This window comes from Aethalodelphis obliquidens, unplaced genomic scaffold (genome assembly GCF_003676395.1).
Source record: "Aethalodelphis obliquidens isolate GAN/ISIS:26980383/991018 unplaced genomic scaffold, ASM367639v1 scaffold11, whole genome shotgun sequence".
Taxonomy (NCBI): domain Eukaryota; kingdom Metazoa; phylum Chordata; class Mammalia; order Artiodactyla; family Delphinidae; genus Aethalodelphis; species Aethalodelphis obliquidens.
In genome coordinates this window covers 20,955,058-20,964,268 of record NW_020837955.1, presented here as the reverse complement: position 1 = coordinate 20,964,268, position 9,211 = coordinate 20,955,058, and positions in this window count along the sequence as shown.

Genomic DNA, 9,211 nt, shown 5'->3' with positions numbered 1-9,211 from the left:
GGGGTTTTAACTTCCATATTAGAGTCTCTGTTTTGTAGCAAAAGAATCTGAACGTGAAACTCTGCTGCCTCTTACACCCACGGTAGGAGGCACCACTTCCCTGAAGACTTTAGGGGGTGATGGAGAGGGAGTTTACAAGGCAATGCAAACAACTTCAAATGCACTGGTCTGCTGGCTAGAAAGGCCCAACTGGCAGGGCTGCTGTCACCACATCCTGGACTTACTTCAAAACCCCATTCAAAGCTAGAAGCCTTCTTAGTTACCAGCAAAAGGACCAAAGCAGTATTCACGAGTGTGGAAAATGCTGACTGCAGAACTCTAAGGGCCTACCACGCATTGTGCTCCCTTCTTAGTAGTGGAAGGCATGAAATGCAAATTTGTCCTTTACTTTGGAGGGGATGTCCCAGTATAGCCCAGCCTCTACACCCCTAAAAACTTCACTGATGTACAGGAGCCCTGGATTTTTGTAGGGTTTAACTCCCACCCTCTGATGCACAAGTATCTCACCAAAGCCTTCAACTTTTTGGCACTTCCCGCTCACCTAATGTGATGAATATGGTATCATTGATACAGCAGACCGATGTGATATGATGTTTTCTCCAAGCTTCCAACAGTCATCCTAGCAGTGTGATGGCAACATCTCCTGGGGTCCTTGCCAGGATGAACTCCTATATCATAGGTGAATAGAAATTTCTCTTAGAAATGAGTTCTTCCTTAACCAGCTTTACGTTCTTCCCTGCCTTGATCACGTGTACCCAAGATCTATATATACTCTTCCAGCTTCCGCCAATACAGCTTTTCTGAGACACAGTCTCTTTTTTTTCCCATCGCTTATGTGGTGACTTAAACCTAGTTGTTGGTTTCGGGGGTGGGGAGTGGAGGTGGCAGAGTACCTTAAGATCCTTTGAGGAAAGGAAAATTTTTTTTAATTTTATTTATTAAACTTTAGATGATTTCAAATTTGTGTTAGTTTCAGGTGTACAGCTTCAGATTCTTTTCCATTATAGGTTGTTACAAGATACTGAATATAGTTCCATGTGCTATATAGTAAATTTTTATTGTTTATCTATTTTACATAAAGTGGTGTGTATCTATAGGAAGTGTTTTCTTTGAAGGCAAAAATCTCTGTATAAACTTCAAAAGTGAAGAGTGCTTTTAACCTGGAGAGTAGGACTCTTCTATAGCCCAAAGGATTCCGAGGAAATCTGGAGAGATTTACAAGGACATCGACCCACATGTCCTCATTCCATATCTCAGGATCTCATTCTTTCTCAATTAAGGCCATGATTTTGACATAGCCAACTTGTTAGGATTGAGAATTCTGTCTTCACTGGAGCTCTGCTACCTTATGATTTAAGTTCTGGGCCTCAACCTCAGGAGGTTCAGCCTCTCAAATTGGTGATTAATCGCTGTCAGCCTTTCTTGTCTCTCCCCAATACATAGATAGTGGCCAGTAACACTCATTCCGTTGTCCTTAAATTACTACTCTCCCTGAACCTCTGGGTGCCCAGAATGCTGCACCCTCCAGTACATTCCCTTCCGCTGGCATCCCGCCCCAGTTAGCTGCTGGTGAAAGTTTTACAATTGCACTGCTACTTTGTCAGGGCCTCCACCTACCACTAGTGAGGGGTTTTCATTACCAGCTAGTCAGCAGGTAACCCAGCTCCAAAATCTTATTCCAGAATCTCTTCCCTAGGACCACCCCAATTCTGTGCCAGCTATTGGAGGGCAGATTTCTCCAGACGCTTGAACTCTGAGATTTGCCTGTAGGGGTATATTAGGGAGTACCCTCAGGAGCTGCCTCTGCGAGGGAGTGAGGGAAGCAGGATTGGGTAGTGGGAGAAGTTGAATTGCAAGGCAGTTGTAACAGAGGCCTCAGCTGTCCCCACGGGGAGCTCCAGGGCTGGGACGGCCAATCAAGAGACATCCTGAATTGAGGACTGGGGCTGCATCAATGGCTTACAGCTCCTGGAGGCAGGGCATAATTTGGAGTGAGGCAGTTGCCTGAGTAGGGTCTCAACTGTGAGCTGACACTACCAGCAGCTGGTGAAAAGAGTGTCTTGGTCCTGAAGTGGGGATCTGGGTGGTTTACCGAGACATTTACTACAGGTAGGGTGGCCGGGGCAACCAGGACTGAGGGACAGCACAAGACATATGAATATCAGTGCTGAAACTGGAACAGTCCCAAGCCCTTAAAATACTAAAGGGAGCTGCAAATTTGCCAACTACTACTTCTCATAACAATGAATAAGTATTAGTACAATATAAATTAGTAGTTAAGATGCTGGGCTATTGGATGAATATTCAAGGGGGAACTTTTACTACAAAAGGCAAATAGAATATTTGTGACAGTATTTGACTTGTAAACTTTAGTGGGTGAGTCATGGAACAAGAATATCAACATCTCTTCAGTGAAGTTTCTGACATAAAAACAGAGTAGAAGTTGCTTAAATAAGGCCACTATAAGGAAATAAAAGATCATATCAGAAAAACTAAAAACATAGACATCAGGTTAGCTAGCAACAGCATCAGAATCATCTGGGATCTTGTTGCAAGTGCAGAGTCCCACCAGCAGAAATACTGATTTGACACCTCTGGGGCGGAGTAGGGGAGCATAGGAAGCTGCCTTTATAACAGGTAAGTGACACCAGATCACACTCTAAGAGAAAAGGCACCGTTTCTACCATCCACTTTCTCTGAGCCCATGGATCAATCACCAATTATGTTTTTAAGTTTCTAGCAAGTCAGGTTGCTAGATAAAATACAGGTCACCCGGGCTTCCCTGGCGGTGCAGTGGTTGAGAGTCCGCCTGCCGATGCAGGGGACATGGGTTCGTGCCCCGGTCTGGGAGGATCCCACATGCCGCAGAGCGGCTGGGCCCGTGAGCCATGGCCACTGAGCCTGCGCGTCCGGAGCCTGTGCTCCGCAACGGGAGAGGCCAAAACAGTGAGAGGCCCGCGCACCGCAAAAAAAAAAAAAAAAAAAAATTATATGATTAAATTAAATGGTATGAAAAATTATGGGTGATATATCAAAATATAATACAAATTATTAATAATAAGAAATTTTTCATTGTTTATCTGAAATTCAAATTTAACAGGGCATCCTGCATGATTATTTGCTAAATCTGCCAACCCTGCTATCAAGGGAATTTCCAAGCACACAAAAGTAGAAAGGATAGTAGCAGAAACCCATGTGTAACCATTCCTCTGCTTGAACAATTATCAATATTTTGCCCCAATTATTTTTTTATTTAAATTTTGTGCCTACCATTAGGTTCTATGCAGTGAGAGATACAGAAAAAATTATGTCCTTAGTAGCTTCTGGTCAAGTTGAGGGTACATGATAAACATTCAAGAAGTAAGTGCTAAAGCATATAATGCTGACTGTAAGTTCCACAGGAGTTCATGGAAGGGAGCATCAGTGTTGACTGAAGTGGTCTTGGATAAAGTGAGCCTGGAGTTGAGACTGTGTTAGGCCTGGTAAAATCTGTATAAATAAGGAAGAAGTGAGCAGGCTGTCTAGGTAGGGTAACCAGCATGACCAGGTTTATTCACTTGGCTCTATAAAAGTCTCTCTCCATTTGAAAGCACTCACCCCTCATGCTTCACACTTTAATCCTCCGGGCCCACAGCAGCTGTCTCACATCAGGCTAATAGACATCAAGCACTACTGCAAATTACATCATCAGAACCGATTAGCTCTTGAACATGTCAGCACAATGGCTGCTCCATCTTCTCCGGGTGACTTGTTAGTTAACCTCTGCAATATGCTGTCTTTGACATCATTGGGGAGTTCAATCTTTCCTTGATTGAAAGTAGCCCTGGGGAGAATTATAAATTGGTAAGAGAAATAAAATTCTATTCCATCGGCCAGCTTTATGCTAATGCTTATGAAATGCTATGGCTACTTGAGCCTATAGGCACATGTCAAATAATTAAGAAAAATGAAGGATGATGCTGTATCTTATCTCTTGAATTACATTAACATTAAAATGGTCTATGCAAGTGACAATAACACAAAATGTGGGGTCTTATAATTTAATAAGTTTTCACTTTTTAATTCCTCTCAACTTTAAATGCAACTAATTCAAATACTAAGGATGAAAAAATTTTAAATACTTTATTGAAATAAAATATAGATACAGATGAAGAAACATTAAATGACCAATATCCTCAGAAGCCCCCTTCATGCTCCCTTCTGGAAAGTCACCACCCCCAACAAAAAAGTAACCAGTATCCTGACTTCAAACACCATAGAATACTTTTGCCTGGTTTGCATTTTATGTAAACAGAGTCATACAGTACATACTCTCTTCTGTGTATGGCTTGCTTCACTCAACATCACATTTGTGAAATTCAAGAGATGCTAATTTTAAAATGACTTTTGTTATTAAATAAGTAATATCTAGTCAACATTAAAAAATTGGAAAACACACCATCATTTTTAATTAGTTTAATGTCTGTACATAATTTATTTGATCAAGATTATAAGCTTTTACAAAGGTCCTGCATAAAAAGTTCTCATTTTTTTTTAATTCTAAAGAGAGCAAATATCCATTTCTTTTTTTTTTAATTGAAGTATAGTTGATTTACAGTGTTGTGTTAGTTTCAGGAATACAGCAAAGTAATTCAGTTATATATATAATATATATATATTCCTTTTCAGGTACTTTTCCATTATAGATTATTACAAGATATAGAATATATCAATAATTCCCTGTGCTATACAGTAGGTCCTTGTTGTTTATCTATTTTATATATAGTAGTGTGTATCTGTTAATCCCAACTCCTAATTTATCCCTCCCTCCCACCTCCTTCCCCAGAAAAGTTCTCATTTCTTTTTGATCTTTTTGTTAATCCTTTTATCCTGGCCTATTATTATGACTATTAATCCCATTTCTCCAAAACTTAATCCTTAGTCAGCTCCTAGTGCTTTACAATCCTTGCAGCATGTTTATAATAAGAAGAGGAATGTAAGAATAAGATACAGAAGTTTATTTTCCAGCTGGTGTGCTCACTGGTAGCTGGTAGCCACTAGGGAAGTAGTTATGTTGCCAGCTCTGCCCCTGTAAGGACATCTGTCATCTGTCAGAGCAACACTCTAGGGCTTGCTCAGAAGAGTGGGTGTGCATCTAGGACTTAAAGGCAAGAATCAAGGTTTGATTGTGTCTACTCACCTCATTATAAGCATTACTCCAATTCAAAATTGTCCATCTATCTCATAAACTACCCCGTAAGCACAGGAACCTCCACCCTTGGCAAGACATTGTGTAGATTTGTGGCTTAATTGACCAGGCATAATGTAGTGCACAGGTGCCTGTCACATAAGTTAACTCACCGTGAACCACAACCGTGCCCAGCATTGCCCTGAGATACAAGCTTTTTTTCCCAATTTTTAAAATTGTGGTAACATACACATATAACATTTACCATCTTAATCATTTTTAAGTGGTACTAAGCGGTACCAAGTACATTCATGTTGTTGTGCAACCATCACCACCACCTATACCCAGAACTCTTTTCATCTTGCAAAACTGAAACATTGTACTCGCTGACTAGTAACTCCCCATTCGCTCCTCACCCCAGCTCCTGGCAACCACCACTCTTCTTTCTTTGAGATACGGACTTTTAAAATACAAAATGCAAAATTCTTTCTCATGCACTTAAGCCAGGCTCCTGGGACACAAGTTTTCCTTATCGGAAGTCGTTCTCTGCCCTCCAGGATGAACCCCAGCTCATTACCTCCTGCTGTCTTCATCTTTACAGAGGTCATCATCCTAATGTCTGGATCCCCTTTGGTGAAATCAGACCACTTAGGCAGGAAGGAGAGGTTACTTCATTTAAACCTAAGGACCTAGACAGTATCTCACCCTCAGCCATCTCTTAGTGTCAATTCCAGTTCTTCCCATTCCAGAAAGTGCTCCAGTGGATTGCACTGGTTCACACGGGGCCTTCTGCTGACTTAGGAATCTTCTCAAACTCCATGTGGCAGGATGGGCTGTGAGTAACTGCTTTCTCCAACTAGGTAATTTCTGACCTTGCTCTAAGATTCAGTCCTTTACTTCTTATTTCTTGGCTACTTATCCTGCCTGACCCAATGGATCTGCTGTTAACTAAAAGCCCTGCCATCAGAGACTTCCAGCCATAGCTGGTTGAGAAGATCAGCAATGATCTCCCCAAAATGCAATCACAAAACTGGACAAAACTGACCAAAACGAGACTTCTCTGGTGGTCCAGTGGTTAAGATTCTGCGTTCCTAATGCAGGGGGCACAGGTTCAATCCCTGGTCAGGGAACTAAGATCCCGCATGTTGCAGGCCTTAAAAAAAAAAAGACCAAAATAACCATTTCAGCCTTCTGAGAATAGATCAAAGACACACAACAATCTGAAAAGTGCTCATGCTTGAACTTCAGGTAAGAACAGTGGGAGTCTGTGGCATTCTGGCCCCTCCCATTCTCCTCCCTGCCCCCACCCCAGGTTGGCCAATGTAGATGTTCTGTCAGGGCAGAGCAGGCTGTCAGTACCAACAATACCTCTGCCACAGTTGAAGGGGCTCATTCAATTTGGAGTGCCCATACCTACAGGGAGAAATGAAGATTACCAGAGATGATAATTACATGGGCTAATATAAAAGACTGCAGTTATCTATTTCTCATGTCTTAACTTCTTTAAATACATACAATTATTTAAAGCAATAATTACAACATTGTATCGTTGGTTTTATAGCATATATAGATGTAACATATATGACAATAATAGCACAAAAAGGCAGAAGGGAATAGAGAGATATTGAAGCAAAGTTTCTATATTTTTCTAGAATTAAATTAGTATTAATCTGAAGTAAATTGTGATAAATTAAGTTGCATATTGTAATCCTTAGATTATAATCCCTAAAAAAAACTAAATTATTTTTAAAATTAACAGAATAATTTAAATGTTACACTGAAAATATTTAGCACAAAAGAAGACAGTCAAGGCAGAGAAGAAGAATGAAAAAGAGAATTGAGCTATAGAAAACAAATAGATAAATGGCAAATATAAGTCCAACCATATCAATAATTACATTAAATGTGAAGAGTCTAAACACCCCAATCAAAATGCAGAGATTGTCAGACTGGATAAAAAGGCAAGATCCAACTATATGCTGTCTACAAGAGACACATCTTAGATTCAAAGACGTAAGTAGATTGAAAGTGAAAGGATGGAAAAAGATATTCCATTCAAACAGTAACCATTAGAGAACTGAAGTGGTTATATTAATATTAGACAAAACAGACTTTAAGACAAGAAATATTACTAGAGACTAAGAGGGACATTTCATAAAGATAAGAGTCAATACATCAGGAAAATTTAACAATTATAAATATACGTGCACTTAACAACTAGGACTCAAAATACACCAAATGAAAACTGACACCTATCTCAGAAATAACCCAGGTGAAAAAAGGGGAGGCAGGGTTACTGTTTCCTGATCCCACCAACTCTATTCTGCCAAGTTACATAGCATTTATCGTGACGTGTTGTAATCATGGGTTTACTTATTTAGCTTACTTAGAGCCTTTTTGCCATTTGTATTCCCAGTGTATTGCACTCTTTAGGACATACAGTTCGTTTTTAAAAATTAATTGATTAATAAGTGAATGACAACCCAGGTAGAGTGGGGAGAAACGAAAGAGAGTATGGCATATTCCAGAAACTCTGATGCCTTCAGTAGCATTTCCCAAATTGAATTCCTTGAGATGTTAATAGAGTTTGGTGCTCAAACTTGACCCACTCTGTTCATTTCTTGGACATTCTCAATGCATATTACTGTGTAGAAATGTGTTTTCATCCTTTCTCAAACTCACTTGCCCAGACTTTTATTAATATCTTGAGGAAGTACAGCTCAGAACAGCATTGGGGATGCTGACCTAGAGAGTAGGATAGCTATGAGGGGTTGGTGGGAGAAGAGCCCACAGAGTTGGGTTGCGGCCAGGCCATGAGGAACCTGTTATGAAATATAAGGAAACTTGAACTTTACTTTGCAGACTACATGTAGTCATTGAAAGATTTTAGACAAGGGAGTAACATTGTCTAAATTACATTTTATAAGGATCATCCTGGCAGTAACATAGATGATAAATTGGAGGGAGGCCCAACTAGAGGCAGAAGGACTGGTTGGAAGGTGATGGCAGTGATCCAGGCAATAAATGATGAAAGTCTGGACTATGGCAAATGGGAGCAGGGAGGAGGGACTAAATTAAGAAAACATATTTAGGAAGCAGAGTTGACAGATCTTTGTGATTAATTGCATCTAAGGGTGAGAGAGAGGGAGATATCCGTGAAACATTCCAGTTTTCTGACTTGGTGGGTGGTGATGATGTTCAGGAGATAGGGAAGAGAGGGACAGAACTATGGAGGAAGAGGTTTAGTTTGCAGTACCCAGGAGTGTCCAGCTGGAACTTCAGATGTGGAGCTCAGGAGAAAATTCTGGGCTAAATGTGAAGAGGGGAGAGTCCCTGGAATATTGGTTCAGTTGAAGCCATAGGTTTGGATTAGGCTACTCAGTAACAGTACATGGGATGAGGAGGAAGTGGGCAGGAGATTGAACTTTGGGGAACATCAATATGTAAGAGATTAACAGAAGAAGAGGACACTTCAAAGGAAGAAACGGAAAGTTAGAAGGGAAACCCAAAAGGATAACAGGAAACCAAGGTGGGTAGGAAGAGAATATGATCAGATCAACATCTAAAGCTAGAAAATCAGAAAAAAAGATGAAACATGATAAGGAAAGGAAAGTACCGTTGTATTTGGGAATTTGAATGTAATTGTTAACTTTAGGAGAGAAGTTTCAGTGGAGTGGTGGACTGGGGTAGAGATAGTTGAAAGTTAAGTTAGGGTGAGCCAAATGATGATAGATCGAATTAGAGATGAGGAAGTGTGGATGAGGAATGCATATAACTCTTCCAAGAAATTTAACTTTGAACAGAGAGCAAGAGAGGGAGAGAACAGTAGTTCAAGGGCTGGGGTTTTCAGAGATGCTGTTTTCTTAAAGCTGAATGACATTTAAAAAGAGGGGAAAGCCTGCGGATATGCCCAGGGGAAGCCAGAGAGTGGGAGCAGGTGACATGGCAGGGGACTGAGCAACACCGCTGAGGAGGCAGGAGAAGTGGTACAGGTGAGGCCCCTGCAATAGACGCAGCAGTATTTTCTTACACCAGTCTTTTCAC